General features: G+C 42.7%; 1 protein-coding gene across 4 annotated transcripts in view; it reads right to left on the minus strand.

Annotated features, from left to right (window-relative positions):
• Positions 1-331: 331 nt before the first annotated feature.
• Positions 332-14,941, minus strand: part of LOC138521035 (potassium voltage-gated channel subfamily A member 3-like) — a 279,474-nt gene continuing 264,864 nt past the window's right edge. For 2 of the 4 annotated variants that reach the window (XM_069633542.1, XM_069633543.1), the window contains one exon: positions 332-13,735. The gene's annotated coding sequence lies outside the window, so the exon portion shown is untranslated. The remainder of the gene's footprint in view (positions 13,736-14,941) is intronic. The other 2 variants (XM_069633545.1, XM_069633544.1) reach the window with 1 other exon arrangement.

A 14,941-nucleotide genomic window follows, 5' to 3' on the forward strand; every position in this document is an offset into this window, starting at 1 on the left:
CAGGATCCCTCACCAGTGACTTTAAGGAGGAGGTGATTGCCATAAAAAATAGATAGTGGCTTCATGGCAAGGCACATGACATAGAACTTGATACTACAAACAATTTACTTTTATATGTACATGTATGATATATTTTTTCTTTACATTTTTAGATTCCAATATATATAATGTGATGGTGTTTTCCAGGCTATTGAGAAACGGAAAAATGAGAGAGAATAATGACTAAACGATTCACGCTACTTGCCATTGCGTATAGAAAGTTCAATGTTATTTAAACATATTAAAATGTGATTAAATTGGTGTGTGTGTACATAACATATTTATTACATATTTTCATAATCTTATGTGGAATATCAACAACATTTGAAAACATTTTCACAGTGCAACATCTTCTTTATAAGTCACACAATGTGGTATTACATATTTGCCAGCCTGGCATGGAAATGACAGAATCAAATTTACCTTAAAGTGTTTTATTTCATCAAATGAAATAGATTTTGCACAGCAAAACACTTGATTAAGTCAGGTTTACTCACTTACATATTTCTTGCTACTTCTGAATGAGAGCCCTAGAGGCCCACTACGTGTAAGGACAGGGTTCCCTCGCACCTCAATAAGGAACCAAACAGACACCTGTAACCACAACATTTCTATTGAGAGACTTCATAGATGTTTAGAGAAAACAATAATTGAAGTTTGTTCTGAGGCACAGAGTAGAAAAAAACAGACAGAACAAGAAATGTATTTACAGTAAAACATTGTTAAAATACAAAATGTAAAAAAAATAGAAAATGTTTGTTACTGTACATTTGCCTTAAAATAACTATTTTCACAGTTTACATTACATATGTGCATACATCTCTTCAAGAAAGTGCTCTGTGTCTCAGATACAGAATGACATTCAGAATGTGCACAAACCAATTCAGTGTTTGATCAACATGGATTACAATAGTTTTCACCACTTACAATCAATCACAATTCTGAACTCATTGCAATTTAATTAATTATTGTCTGCTTCTTGCTGAACTCTTGAGCTCTGCTTATCCGTAGTCAATGAAATGGAGGGAAAATATTATATGCATTAAAGAATTGGTTAGTAATGCAATGAGATACATTTTGGACACCTTAGCCTGGCCCATATTCTTATGTCACTTACTTGTAAAATTCCCTTTGTAGTGTTGTAATCCCCCACATTCTTCATAAAATACCTGCCAATGTCAAAGTAAAGATCCTGTAACACGTTTTTACACTACAAACGTTTTGTGGCATTCCAAAAATGATAGGAACAGAAACCTTGATTTTAAGAAAATGTCATACGTTTGGAGGAAGGTTGAAGGGCACTTATGGAACCGTAGAAAAAAACAAAATTGAAGAATAATTTCAATAGGTCATTCTTTCTTTGCCATCATTGCATTTGTCATAGATTTCCCTGCTTAGTTGATCTGACTGACATATATTGAAATCCCCATTAATCGGAAAGCACTAGGGAATTCGATATTACCCAACTAGGTTTGAGAAAAGACAAGTTGACCTGAGCATTTGCTCGACCGTTAGCACATAACTGTTAGGACTTGATCACAAGATAGTTTTGTGATCGTTTTACAGAGCATCCAATTAGGATCATAATTCCTCCATAGACATCCAAAACAACATTTGATTACAAACATGGTTTTATTGTATGCAAATAGAAAATGACAACTAAAGCACAGGGCACTGTCAGGTTTCAGGAAACCTATGTTTGCTAAGGCAATGCAGGGACTAACAGAGTAGATGACAACTTTGTTCTTTTAGTGAGCAAGGCTATGGGCCTCATTCCGAGTTGGGCAGTAAGGGTTAACGGTCACCGGTAAGGAGACCGGTGCTGTTAAACCCTTACCGCCCAATTCCGAGGTCCTTAGGCGGGACCCGCAATGGTCGTGTGGTCTTTAAGCAAATAGCGCCATGGCTACCACCAAACTCGGAATGAGGCCCTATGTTATTTTCCTGGTGCTAGTCGAAATCATACATGCCCATGAGGCCTGGCATTTCTGAGCTAGTTCCTAGCTGAGAGGAAGTAGTGGAACAGTAGAAGAAATTACTAAGACAAAATGTCAAAAGAGCTTCTCGTTTTCCGGGGAAAGGTGTTTGCTTAGCTTCAGCTTTTTCTTTTTCTTCTTGGGGCCAGAATTCTTGCGCAGATAAATTGCTGCCTGATTACCTAATATCTATGCCCTGGGAAGGTGGGCATCCTTGTAAATAGATCTTCTTCATAGACCACAAGTTTGTGAGTATACAACATTGCCATGCTGTTGTCTATTAGTAGTTGTGTATCAATCCCTTGAAGCAGAGGGGCAGTTGTCAGAAATGGAAGACAATTAATAGGTCTGAGGCTTGTGACTTAGAACAACAAAAAGGAATGGATGGAAAATGTTGGCACAATACGCTAGGAATTCCTCTGGACAGTATTTAATTACATTATTTTTTTAGCCCATCTTTGTTATTACAGAAGGGTCTGTCCTAATCACCACTACAGATCAATGCATAAAAGACAAATACTCTCAACAAGAGAAATCGGAAGTAAAAATAATCAAAACAACAAAATGTGAAACATTGCCATAGGAAGGATCTCTACAATTGAAACTGATCATAGGAAGAGCTTTCAGATAGAAATCCATCTCTTAATTCACGTAATTTACTAGTTGCAGAGAATATGGATTTCAAAAATATATAGTTGGTATAGAGTTGAAATAGATAGGTAGGTAGAACATCTTGTTAAGTGCAGCAAATCTCTCCAAGAGACCCATTAAGGTGCTGCAAGCAGATCTCAGCTGCATGCCGCCGTCCAACTCTAGGGAACAGTCATGTCTTCAAATGTCTCCTGAAAATGAAGTGGTCCGACTCATCCCTAATTGTAAAGGTTAAAGAGTTTCAGAAAGTCAAAGCCTGGACAGCGGAGGTACGACCGCCCCCTCTATGTGTCTTGAATTTAGGAATGGTCAAGAGTTTAGCAGAGGTGGAGTGAAGATGTCATCCAGGAACATACTGAGTGAAATGGGTCCTTGTTAAAGATTAACCCGTTTTGTAATACGCTTTTGCATTAGGTACAAGGCTTTAACCACCTATTTCAATTTGTTGAAAGATTCCCCCCACTGAAAATTGGAATTACTTGTGTTGCTTCCAAAAACATTTTATTTTACTGCAAACTTCAAAAAAGTCTGAAAAATACTGCCACATCAATATCGTATCTTGGTCTAATGGATCCATCTTACCCTTGACCCTGCCCTTGATGGAAATACAGTGCGATTTGCTAGGCCATATCTACTCAGAAGGAGAGACCAAGCCATCCTAGCTCAGAATGACCAGTACAGGATAGGTTAAACAAGCTCAGGCACTTGCAGCAGTACCTTCGAGCTGTCCTGAGTCGGTTCCTATGCTTTTCTTGATAAACCTGAATCTGCCTTATGTTGAGGTGAGCATAAAGTAGGCTTGTGAGCCCATATTTCTCTGGAACTACCAATTCATTGTATTCTGCAGAGAGAGAAAATAGACTGCAGCATCTTACGGCTATGATCCTATCAGCACTGAAGGTGTCGAATCCTGGATGGGATCTAGGATAACCCATACAAACTGGTTCTTCTCAGACGGGTTTTGGAACATTCAATTAGAACCCCAAGTTGACTGTTGTCTACAAGACCAGATGCATGCTGGAAGAGGTCCACTTTGGCATAGGGCTCTCATTAATTGGTTACTTGCGCATAGACCAATGTAAACATTTTGGTGACAAAGAAAAGCTGCTTCGGGCACACCACATGAGTAAAAAATATGTTGAATGACATTAAAAACAAAATAATTGTTTGATAAATAGATGGTTCGCATAACAAATTATGTGTACAGTTGGTCCCTGCAGGACAGAACTTGTAGTGAATCATCCTACAGTTTGCTTCGAGTACAGCGAGGCAAGCTGCTATACATGCACCTGGACAATATGCACTTTTAAATCCACCAGACTCTAAATTAGGCCCTTAGTCTAAGAAGTCTTTAAACCTATGGTGAAACAGCCTGAGGGCATGGCAGCTATAGTTGAGGGGTTTGGTGTGCGTAGAGTGTAAGCCATATGAATGATTGCCAAAATCCATGAGTTGGGTGACCAAAGAGGACCAGGTCACATGTAGGCGATTTACCATGCTCTATCAAGCAAATAATGAGAAGCACTGTTGCCCTGAGGAAGACGTGTATAAGTTGGTCACAGGACTGGGCAGAGGAACTGGAAAGAGGAGTGTCTAGAGATTGCTTCAGAAAAAGTTACTTCTTTGGCAATTACTTCCCAATGAATAGATTATTTTCAGATCGTTTTAAAACCTATTGAATCACAATGATTTTGTCCTATGCCTCCTGTTTGATGTGTGAATCTGAAATTGAAGTCTGCCTGTGCACGATTCTTAAATAAGTATCTATAAAGTTTTTGAAATATTTTAAGAGAGTAAAATCACATAACACTTTAATACTTATCGCAGGTGGAGTCGATATCTCTGCCTAATGGACCTAGGATTTGTCTGTCATAGGAATTGGCTCTCCCTTTTGGGAAATCTATGTTTTTTTGTTTCTAGGTTCTTCTGCGTGTGGACTGAGAAAGCAATTCCTTATGTGGAAGCTGCCAATTCAACCGGTGACTGAGAATTTGGATTGCAACAACGGAGAGAGAGTGTGATTGCTGAATGTTTTCCCATATCTCTAGAGCCTGTTTCCATCAGCATTACCTCAATCTGGAGGTGTGATGTTTGGCAGGCATAGATGTAGCCACTAAGGCGAAGATGCTATAATTTTCCAGTGATGGTCCGGGTTGTAGTTCCTGCAGGATCCACGTCTTGAAAATGATATCGTATGACTTTGAAGGACATGGGTAAAACACCCATTGCTGCTCAGGAGATGATCTAACGTCTAGGTTATGGATGTATATATTTTCCACAGACTGCTACCATAACCTCAAAAGGTCACTGAGAGAGGTGGAATGTGGGGGGTACATCGGTCTAGCTGAGGAAGAGAAGGGAGTTGATGATGGCTGATTCACATTTCACAACCTCTACAGTCCATATTAATTAATCCTAAAGTAAAATGCCTATCAATCCAGGGAGTATTAAGAGAATCTTTGGATGTCTCAGGGGGATAGCTCAGGAGCAACACGCTCACCTTGGAAGCAAGACAACGCAGAGCAACACAGGTCCGATCCTCGGGTCCGTGTTTAGAAACCTCTGGGTATTAAGCCTGTTATAAATAACCAATTATAATATTAATCAAATCATTTTAGGAAAGTAACACTGGGGAGGAGTGGCTATTTTGCTCCGTGCAAGACATGTGTTAATCTGTGGGACATTGTAGGGTGTACTCATGGGGTTACAAAAGAACGGGTCTGAAGCAGAGGGGGATCTCTAATCTGGAGGATGTGGAGGATCAGGTATACCTAAATGTTGATTATGGATGGTCCGGTTTACTTGCTATTCCAATTCCTTTGCCCACTTTCCTTAACACAAACCATATAAGAGGTCCTGGATGGAAATAAGACGTCATATAACTATGCCAATGCACATTTTCACTGTTCTATGCGCCCTATGTCCCAACACGGTTAAACATAAGTTCCTCTCATTGCTTGTGAAAAACTGTCTTGATTGGACAACATTCTTTGTCAATCAAAAAAAGAGTTTCCGATAATACAGTTGTTGAAGCCAATAAGTGACATCACTTCAGGTTTAAGTGCATGAAATATCCTCTTAACCTATGTTTTGCTTTGTAAATGAAAGCTACTTTAATCATTTTATGCTTCTGATTTTTTTCTAATATCATTGCTAATCTAAGCTTAAATGTCCACAAATATTAACATTAGTCAACTGTGTGTATTTTGGTCTTTAACTTAATTACAGAGATACACAAATTGCATGCCAATGTTTTCACTAAGAAGCATTGCTAGTCAGATGCTCAAACCTATGGCATAACACAAGTGATTCTTATTATGCTGTACTCTTTTCTTTGATTTTAATAAGTAGCATAAAATCAATAAAACCAAAAAAATGCATAACTGACCGGAACATCAAGTCCCATACCATAATCCCTTTAGAGTTACTGCTCCCTTAATCAATAAAAGGTGACCATCTCATGTATCACGTGCTCCTATCTAAGTGCCCTCTTTTCATACTATTAAATGCAAAAATAAGTTCAACATTTCTTTCTCTTACTAATTTCTAGGATCTCTGTGCATCAGTTTGTGTATGTCAGTAGACATGTATGGGGGTTGGCCCGATGAGTGTAGGTCTGTCAGACATTTAATGGTGTTGATCCATTTACTTTGTGTACTCTGGCCTTGGACAGGATGAGGAATGGGGTGGGGGTTGCGCACTGCTGCACGCTCCAGGGCCTGCAGGACCTGAGAAGAAAATACCTTAGTGCCCATGGTGGTGTTCCCAGCAATGGGCCAAGTTATGACCCTTTAAACCACATCAGAATGACCTCAATTGTAGGAGTGTGGCATTTGAGTAAGGAGCATGAAATAAGGGTAAGAGACCCTAAGGACTGCCATTATTACCATAAAAGGGGGAATCGCTTTTAGACCTATCCTTATGGAGGGTTTTGGACATTAAGTCCCCATTGGGCTATTTTAAGTGATCCCGGCGACATACAGGAGTGTATACAAGAGGCCAGTGATGTCTGGAAAAATATATTTTATTTATATCTGTCACTGATGTTGTGGGCGGGTCTTGCAAGAGTGGATTGGAAGCATTCAACAAATATTTTGATGGCTCTGTGGAGAGGGCTCTTTCTAGAACGTCTTAGCTGGTACAATTAGTTAACCCGAGAGTGGGCCAAAAAGGCTGAAGCCAGGGATGTGGGGTTTCCTCCTCAACATTCTAAAGTCCCCAAATGAAAAGAACAATGGCATGAAGGAGCACCGTGCAATGATTCTAGATGCCCATCTAACCCACGGTGAAGACGAAACTGGGATCATCCAATGAGTTTGGTGTTTCTTGCACTATCTTATATCTCCTGGACCGGATGAAAATGCAAAGCTCGCTAAGTGAGTCAGATTGGCTCTAAGCTTGTCATCTTTGGATGGGTGTGGCCGACTCCCCACTTATATTCCAGGAAGAGATATTTACACAGGTATGTCATTTTCAAGGTTTATGCTGATACCAATGATGATGTGAAGACCCAGGGAAGGGTACATCAGGTGTAACTTAGACTTTAGAACACCCTTACTCTACACACCAGGCACCCTTACAGATTGTGGCAGAATGTGTGAATGGTGTATTCAGTAGAAGAATGGTGCCTAGCACAAGGCATCACATGACAGCAAAATGCCCTCACCTCAGGTTGCCAAAAAATGTCAGATGTTAGAAGACGGCCCAGTCCACCCTCTTCCTCTCGGAGTGGGCTGACATGGCATCTTCTCTGCTTTCCTCCTCCTCCCAACTCCTCCTGTTGGGGATCTTAACATCTATCTTGACTCTCCTGACTCTTCAGGACCTTTCCGCAACATATGCCACTCGCTCTCTCTCTATTCTACTTTCTGGTAAGATACACACGGCTGGCCACACCTTGGATACTCTCATCTCCCCAGACATCCCTCTCTATCCCTCTCACTTCCTCTCTTTCCTGGACTATTCACTCTCTTCTCCCTTCTCACTTCTCACTTCTCACTTGAAGCTTTCTTCACCTTTAGCAATGGCACACCCTGCATTTCCTCCCACCTTCAAGGTAATCCAGCCCATGAAAACAGTGTCAGTGGCTGCTTTTGCCTATACCTATTCCCCTCCTCCTACTCTTACGGCTGACTCCCACCCTGACATAGCCCTCTCTAACTTTCACTTTTCTAACTCCAACACTCTCGACATCCTCGCCCTTGTCAAGAGGGTTCGACTGAAGTCTGCCAAAATGTGCAACTCTTGGTACGACTCTGATTTGCCTGACCTTAAATGCAAGTGCAGGGCATTGGAAAAGAAATGGGGATCTTCAGGTGCATCCTCTGACAAGCTGGCGTGCTACCTTCTGCAAAGGCAATATAGACTCTGCATCCGGTCCAAGAAAAGAGTCCATATTCAAGCCTGCCTTTCTGCGGCATACAACAACACAGCCAAACTATTCAAAGTCTGAAGGAACTGGCCAACCCTACTGCAGCTTCATCCCCTACTGCACCCACCCAGGCCCTTTGCACAGCCCTGGCTGCACACTTCACTGCCAACAAAGGACATCATGTCCTCTATCTCTCATCTGCACCCACTCATCCACCATCATCCTTTTGGGCCACCCTCGGCCACCCCACCCCTCCCCCTCTTCTCTCCTTCCTCTCCTCTGTGACACCTTAGGAGGTTTCCAGTCCGGTATATGAAAGCCTCTTCCAAACAGGTTGATCCACCTGTCCCTCCAAAACCATCAAGGACAACATTGACTCTCTTGCTCCAGCTTCCTATTGGCAGACGTCTGCAACCTCTCCTTTGCCACTGGAGTTTTCCCCGCTTCTCTCAAGCACTCTTATGTGCACCCTTTTCTCAGAAAACCCTCTGCTGACCCTTCCAAATCTGGCCAACTATCACCTGATCTCAATCACTCCTTTCCGGGGCAAACTCGTGAAGAAGTTGGCTATCTCTCAGCTTGCCTTTCACACCAAATCTGTTGGCTCTCTCCATGACCATCAGTCCGCTTATAGCACCCATAACTACAGAAACTGCTCTTCTGAACACCCGGGAAGACCTGCTCTCAAATCTTGACTCTAACTCTCCCTCTGTCCTCATCCTTCTTGACCTCTCTTCTGCTTTCGATATGGGAAACCACAACATCCTGATCTCCTGTCTGCGTGATACCCTGGACATCACAGAGCAGGCCCAGGCGTGGCTAGTGTTGTTTCCTTCTGATCGTCCTTCCCAGGTGGAACTTGGATCCTTTCTCTCCGCTATCACTCTCTCTACTTGTGGTGTTCCCCAGGGATCTTATCTATCCCCTTGGTTCTTCAATGTCTATATGTCCCCTTTGGCCCACAGGATCTCTGCGTTCACCTCCAACTTTCAGTGTTATGCGGATGACACACAGCTCTCTTTCAGGCTACCCTCAGCCTCTTCCTCCTCCTCGCTCATCCCTGACTGCCTGTTCGCTATTCAGTCCTGGTGTGCTGCTAATGATCTCTGCCTTAATGCCAGTAAGACAGAGATCGTCCTCATTGGGACCCCTGCTCCTGCCTTCCCACTTTCACTCTGGCTGGCCTCCTTTGGTCCTGTGCCCTCACCCACCAGTGAGGCAAAGAAACTGGGGGTCATCTTCGACTCCACGCTCTTCTTCTCACAACTCAGACATCTCTAAAAAGTCCCGCTACCAGCTGCACTTCCTCAGAGGTATTCTACCTTTTCTCACTATCCCCCAGAGGCTCAGCATCTCCAGAGCCCTGGTTTTCTCTAGGCTGGACTACTACAACAGCCTCTGTTTCAATCTTCCTACTTCTACTCTCCGAACTCTTCAACTTATCCAGAACATAACCACAAGACTTATCCTTGGCCTGAAGTCCACAGGGTATGCATCTCTCTGGTGCTGAAATCCCTCCACTGGCTCCTCGTGGCTGCAAGGATCAAGTTTAAGTCCCTCTGCATAGTCCACAAAGCTTTCTGGGGGTGTGGCCCGCACTACCTACCACGCTCTCTTCCTAAATGCTCTCCTTCTAGAGACCTCACCTCGGCCTCCTCCAACTCTCTGCAGGTGAGCCGTGTCTCCAAACAGAGATTTAGAGGTAGATCTCTATCCTCTGCAGGTGCCTCTCTCTGGAACAACCTCCCTACCTCTCTCCATCTTGAGCTGGACCTCTGCAAGTTCCAGAAAGTCCTCATGATCTTCCACTTCTCTTCCTCTTTCTCTCTCCCTTTCCCCTGTAACCTCCTTTCTCTTCTCACCTGCTTCCCTCCTACTTTATCCTCCCCAACTCTGCTCAGTTTCGCTGACTGTTCGCCTGGTGCACCTTCAGAGACTCACGGGTCCCAGATTCCCCGTCCCAGTCCTACCCTTGCCACTGGACCTTTGCACTCAGCGTGGCACTACTGCACTCAGAATAGGTTCCATGAGAGGGTCAACCTCTCCGCACTTAACCCAGTCCCCTGATGGACTGGGCGCACCTGTTCCCTCTCCTTTCCCTTGCACTTCCTGTCTGTGCACTTGCACAACCTTGAATGCACTTGGTCTAGCAAGATCGTTTGTCCTGTCCTCCCCTCCTCTCATGCAATTGCACTAGTAGAAATGCCTCAGGCCCAGTATGCTAGTTAATTTTGTTAGATCATTCGGAAACTTCAAGGCCTAAGAATGACTACTGTATTCCCTTGTTTCCCTTCCCGCCTTGAAGCGGTTTGAAGCACTTCAATTATGTATAAGCGCTTTACAAATAAACAATTACAATTACAAAGATCTGATTTTTTCTTTTCTAAATCTGGAAGAGTCTTATCTAAAGATGTGATTTGGGCAGAGTACCCATGTCCCGATCAGGTCTTTAACAAGAGAGGTACTCTGGTGAAAATATTCCACCTGGCAAAGGTGGACAAGTTTGGAAGACATACCTTTGACTCTGTGGAGCTGAGCAGATCAGAAAGAAAGATGCTTCTGAGGTAACACCATTGAAGCCATCACCCAGGAGAGAAGGCAGGCATTTTATTAAAGATCATCAACAACCTAGGAGACCTTGCAGAGTCCAGATACTCTATTGAGTCTAAGAGAAATCTTTTGGGAGATCATTTTGTGACGAGTTTTGTAAAGTTTTTTAATACTTTCATATCGCTAGACACAATTAAACATCTATGAGGAAAATATATTATTGCAACTGGTCGCTTTCAGAGCTTCAAAGAAAGAAGATGCTAAGCCTGCTATTTCCCCAGTGTGGCAGGCCTCAGTTCCGGGCAGAGAGGTGGAGGTCAGGAATTACAGCCCCACGACCCACCTTCTTCCACCCCGGAGACACAATACCACATTTTTCTTTCAGCTGGAGGCTGGATCTGTATGCAGAGGTTACAGCTGCCTTCTTCGAGCTCTGTGGTCAGGGCTCCTAGTATATGTTCCCCACTTTCACTATATTAGCGCACACATTGCTGCATATTCAGGAGTGGAAGGCCAACATTGTACTGATTACATCATTCTGGACCTTCCAGGTCTAATTTCTTTCTTGCATTTAGGATGGCTGGAGACTTTCTGGTTCTGTTGCCAGTTTTCAGGAATCTACTTCTGAGGGAGCAAGGAGAGTTCCATCCTGTTCTCTTGACGCACATCCTCCTTCTCATGGTGTGGATCATTTGGGGGTTCTTTGGGCCCAGCAGGCTTTTACTTATAGGCTTAAAACCTTACCAGCAAACTTTGTGCATCTGGCACCATCAGATCTCACGTGTCTGCCAGGACGGCCGGTGTGTGTTGGTGTGTTGGGACGGTTTGTATCCCATTTAGGTGGATGTCTGTACAAGTGGTAAACTTTTTTGCCACACTTACCTCTTCCGTGGGATATCCAACTATTAATTGATACAGTTCTTCCATCAGCTGGTATATGGTTGACTTATGGGTTACTTATGGGTTCTCACCTTTTGGCGTATAGACTGTTCAAGGATATTAGGATTACTATTCCTCCCACCCCTAGATACTCATATTTCTAGGATGTTAATGGTGTCCTGTCATTGTTCAGGGGTTAGTCGGATAATGTGGGTATGCCTCTAAAGCAACAGTCTACCAAACTGGTTATGCCATTGTGCCTGATGTCTTTTAGAAGCACCCGATGTCTCTGTTTGAGTTTCTTTGCTTTAATTAAGTCCCTTCTTTTTGTGTTGTAAGATGCTCGTCTAGGATCAGACTGACACTGTCCTCAAATCTGTTGTCTATTTTGTTCTGTAAACATCCCTGTCCTGTTGCATCCCTTTTTACGGCTAGTAATCGATGCCTCTGTGTTTGGTGCTCTTTCAGCTAGAGGAGCATCTAAAGCCTTTAGGTCCTGTGCCAGGCTAGAGGATATACTCAGGGTGGCTGATTGGTTGCAGGATCAGGTCTTTCATGTACTCTTATTGTAAACCCATTGTGCATGCCACTTCTCTGGTGATTGCGAGACTTTGAGCTTTTATTATAGGGATACCACAGGCCATGTCGTACAACGTTGGTTGCTCCGAGGAATTTATGCTCAGTATTCAGGATTCTATGAACGGAATGAAGGCAAGTATTATCCTGCAGGATTTACCCTCCCTCCATTTGTCTTCTTGCTGGTCCTTTGGAGCCATTGAATGACAGCAATTCGTTTGAGGGAAGCTCCAGGTGGTCGGTTGGGAAGAGAAGGATCCTGCCTGGGGGCTGTGGCACTTTCTCTTTACCTATCTTGGATTGTTTCTATGGATGGTCATTTTCTAAAAGAGCATTTGAATAGGACTGGAGAAACATGGTATAGGGTATGGTCACTTGAGATTGGAGTAAGGGAGCAGTGGCTTTCAAGCGTGTATGGTTTCGCGGGTTTATGGAATTGTCTTATTGGCATTTATTTCTGACCAGTTAATATCCAGTAAAACATTAATGTATAATACTTGCCTCCATGACTAATAGAATCTCGAATATTCATCATTAGTACCCGGCAAGGGACAATGAGCTTGTTACAAGCAAGCTCATTGACCCACTCTGGGTCATTACCAGCCCAACAAAGCCTTTGTTGGGTTGGTCGCAGCTGCAGCCTGGCCTCCATCGAAAGGGAGAAGGGATCCTTCTCCTCGTTGCCTGGAGGCCAAGTTTTTTTGTTTACTTTTTAAAAAATGTTTCAATGGCCACCATGGAAAAGCAGAAGGGACCACAACGTAGTCCCTTCTCCCCTCCATGGCAGCCACTTTTTTTTGTTTACTTTTATCTTTGTATTTCAATGGCCGCCATGGAAAGGCAGGCATCTCGCAACTTAAAAAAGACACCATTAGTACCCTGGTTTTAGGGGCCGGGGTCCTAATAGCAATAAGTCCTGAGCAGGGGGTGAGGGGGCATCCCCTGAAGCAGTAATGTCCCCCAGCTCGGGGCTTATTGTTTAATTAATACTAGGAGAAATCAAAAATAAGTTGTACTTGGTCCGTTTAGAAGTCCAACATTACCTTACGAGGCCCATCATTCAATGTCTTTGGAGATAAATGGCATCGACTGCTAAATGTCTTAGTTTGTCAGTGAATATCAAATGAACGAGCTCGACTTTGGTATGGTGTGTTTCGACAAATAACCCTCCAAGAAGAACATAAAAATAAAGTGCACCTTTCAAAAACACCTTTCAAAAACACATGGCAGAATAAAGCTCACAGCACACATTCAGACAGAAAACAACACAGTGGTTAGCATTTGCTATTGTACAGAAAAAGACACAACTACGATCATTACATAGCAGCTCGGATACTGGCTGAAACTGGCTATATTACATATCACATAAAGACTGAAGCGACATCCTGACAACAATGGTTCTCTTTCCTGTCTAAACATTGTCATTCTACACTGTTTTAAAGACAAACTATGCCCCAACTCTAAATGAGACATCACTTTACATAATGCACTTGTGTAAAACACTGATAAACAACAGTTTTGCTTTATAAAAATAAAAGTATACAAACAGAAGGGGCCAATTATCCACCAGCCCATGATTCACAGTACGTATCTTCACTCCTCCTATTCTTCATGTGCCAGCACGTTCTTTTAATGTTACTGCTTGGTACAGTCACACAGAGGTTTGGATTGAGGTTTCTTCTGGCACAAAGATCTGTTGGAAGGAGTTAGAAAACATATTTATTGCAGCAACTCGAAAAAGACAAATTGTGAGTTCCTGTGACAAACTATGGAAACAGGTGTAAACACCAAATTGAAACACTCAATAGCACAGCAGTTGCTTTGAGTGAAGAGTGCCGCAGCCACGGGGACGCTACAAGGCAACAGCACTGAGGCCAGAACGCTCTTGCCAGGCACAGTAATGGCTGCCGACTGATAACTGATATAGAGAGCTCAAGATTCCGAAAGTTTCAGAATTTAGAGCCATCACTACAAAAATCAGCAGATCTGTAAACAGGTATTTCCGTATTCGCATATTTGTACTATAACATTCGAGACTTGTTTGTGTGCTGCCCTGATATCACACAGCTGTTACACTTGACATGAAAGTGTCATTTGCAAATGTTTCATCATGATTGTTCTTAATTCATGCCTCCGTGCTTAAGTGTACTACTACATTTGCTCCCCTACAAAATGTCCACTGATTTATCAAAGCTTTTAGCGGGAAGCAATGGCTGCGCAGGAGGGAGCAGCAGACTGACACTGGGCCCCGTCTTATGAATCTACATTAGCTCTGACAGAAAGCAAAGCTTACTCTTCCTAGACCTAAACATATCGTAAATATGGGCTTCCTGACATATCAATGCATTTAAAGCATTAATTATGCTGTGTAGGTATGTCCTTTGTTATAGTATTTGAAAAGGGATCATGTGTATGGATAGAGAAGAGCAAAAGAATACAAAAATACAAAAGAAAATTATGTTTGCTAATGGGCAGTGTTATTGGATCTATGTGATTACTGAGAAAAATAAATGTGAATACGAAAATACAAATTAAAAAAAGAAAATCACCATTTTTCCTGCAATTATAGGTGAGGGTGACCCCTCCCACAGCAGCCCATTACTCCCTTCATATGTATTATTACACTATGGCCCTCAGATATAACTGCATGGAAATGTGCTTTTCGAAATTGCGATATTTTCGTCTTCGAAATTTTCTTCAGCTCAGTAATTGATTGAAAGGTAATCTACTGTTCACTGGCTCAGTGTCAGACTTGGGAAAGGATGGCTCTTCCACCGGGCCTTTCAAAGGAGATCAATTACTAATTCTAAGTGGTAGATGGCAACATGTGAAGTTGCACTTCAACTAAAACATTTTCATTGTGAAATGGTCAACAGGCCAAGGAGCACACTGTAGGTTT

The sequence above is a fragment of the Ambystoma mexicanum genome, chromosome 13 (assembly GCF_040938575.1).
Source record: "Ambystoma mexicanum isolate Mex_15411 chromosome 13, UKY_AmexF1_1, whole genome shotgun sequence".
Classification (NCBI taxonomy): Eukaryota; Metazoa; Chordata; class Amphibia; order Caudata; family Ambystomatidae; genus Ambystoma; species Ambystoma mexicanum.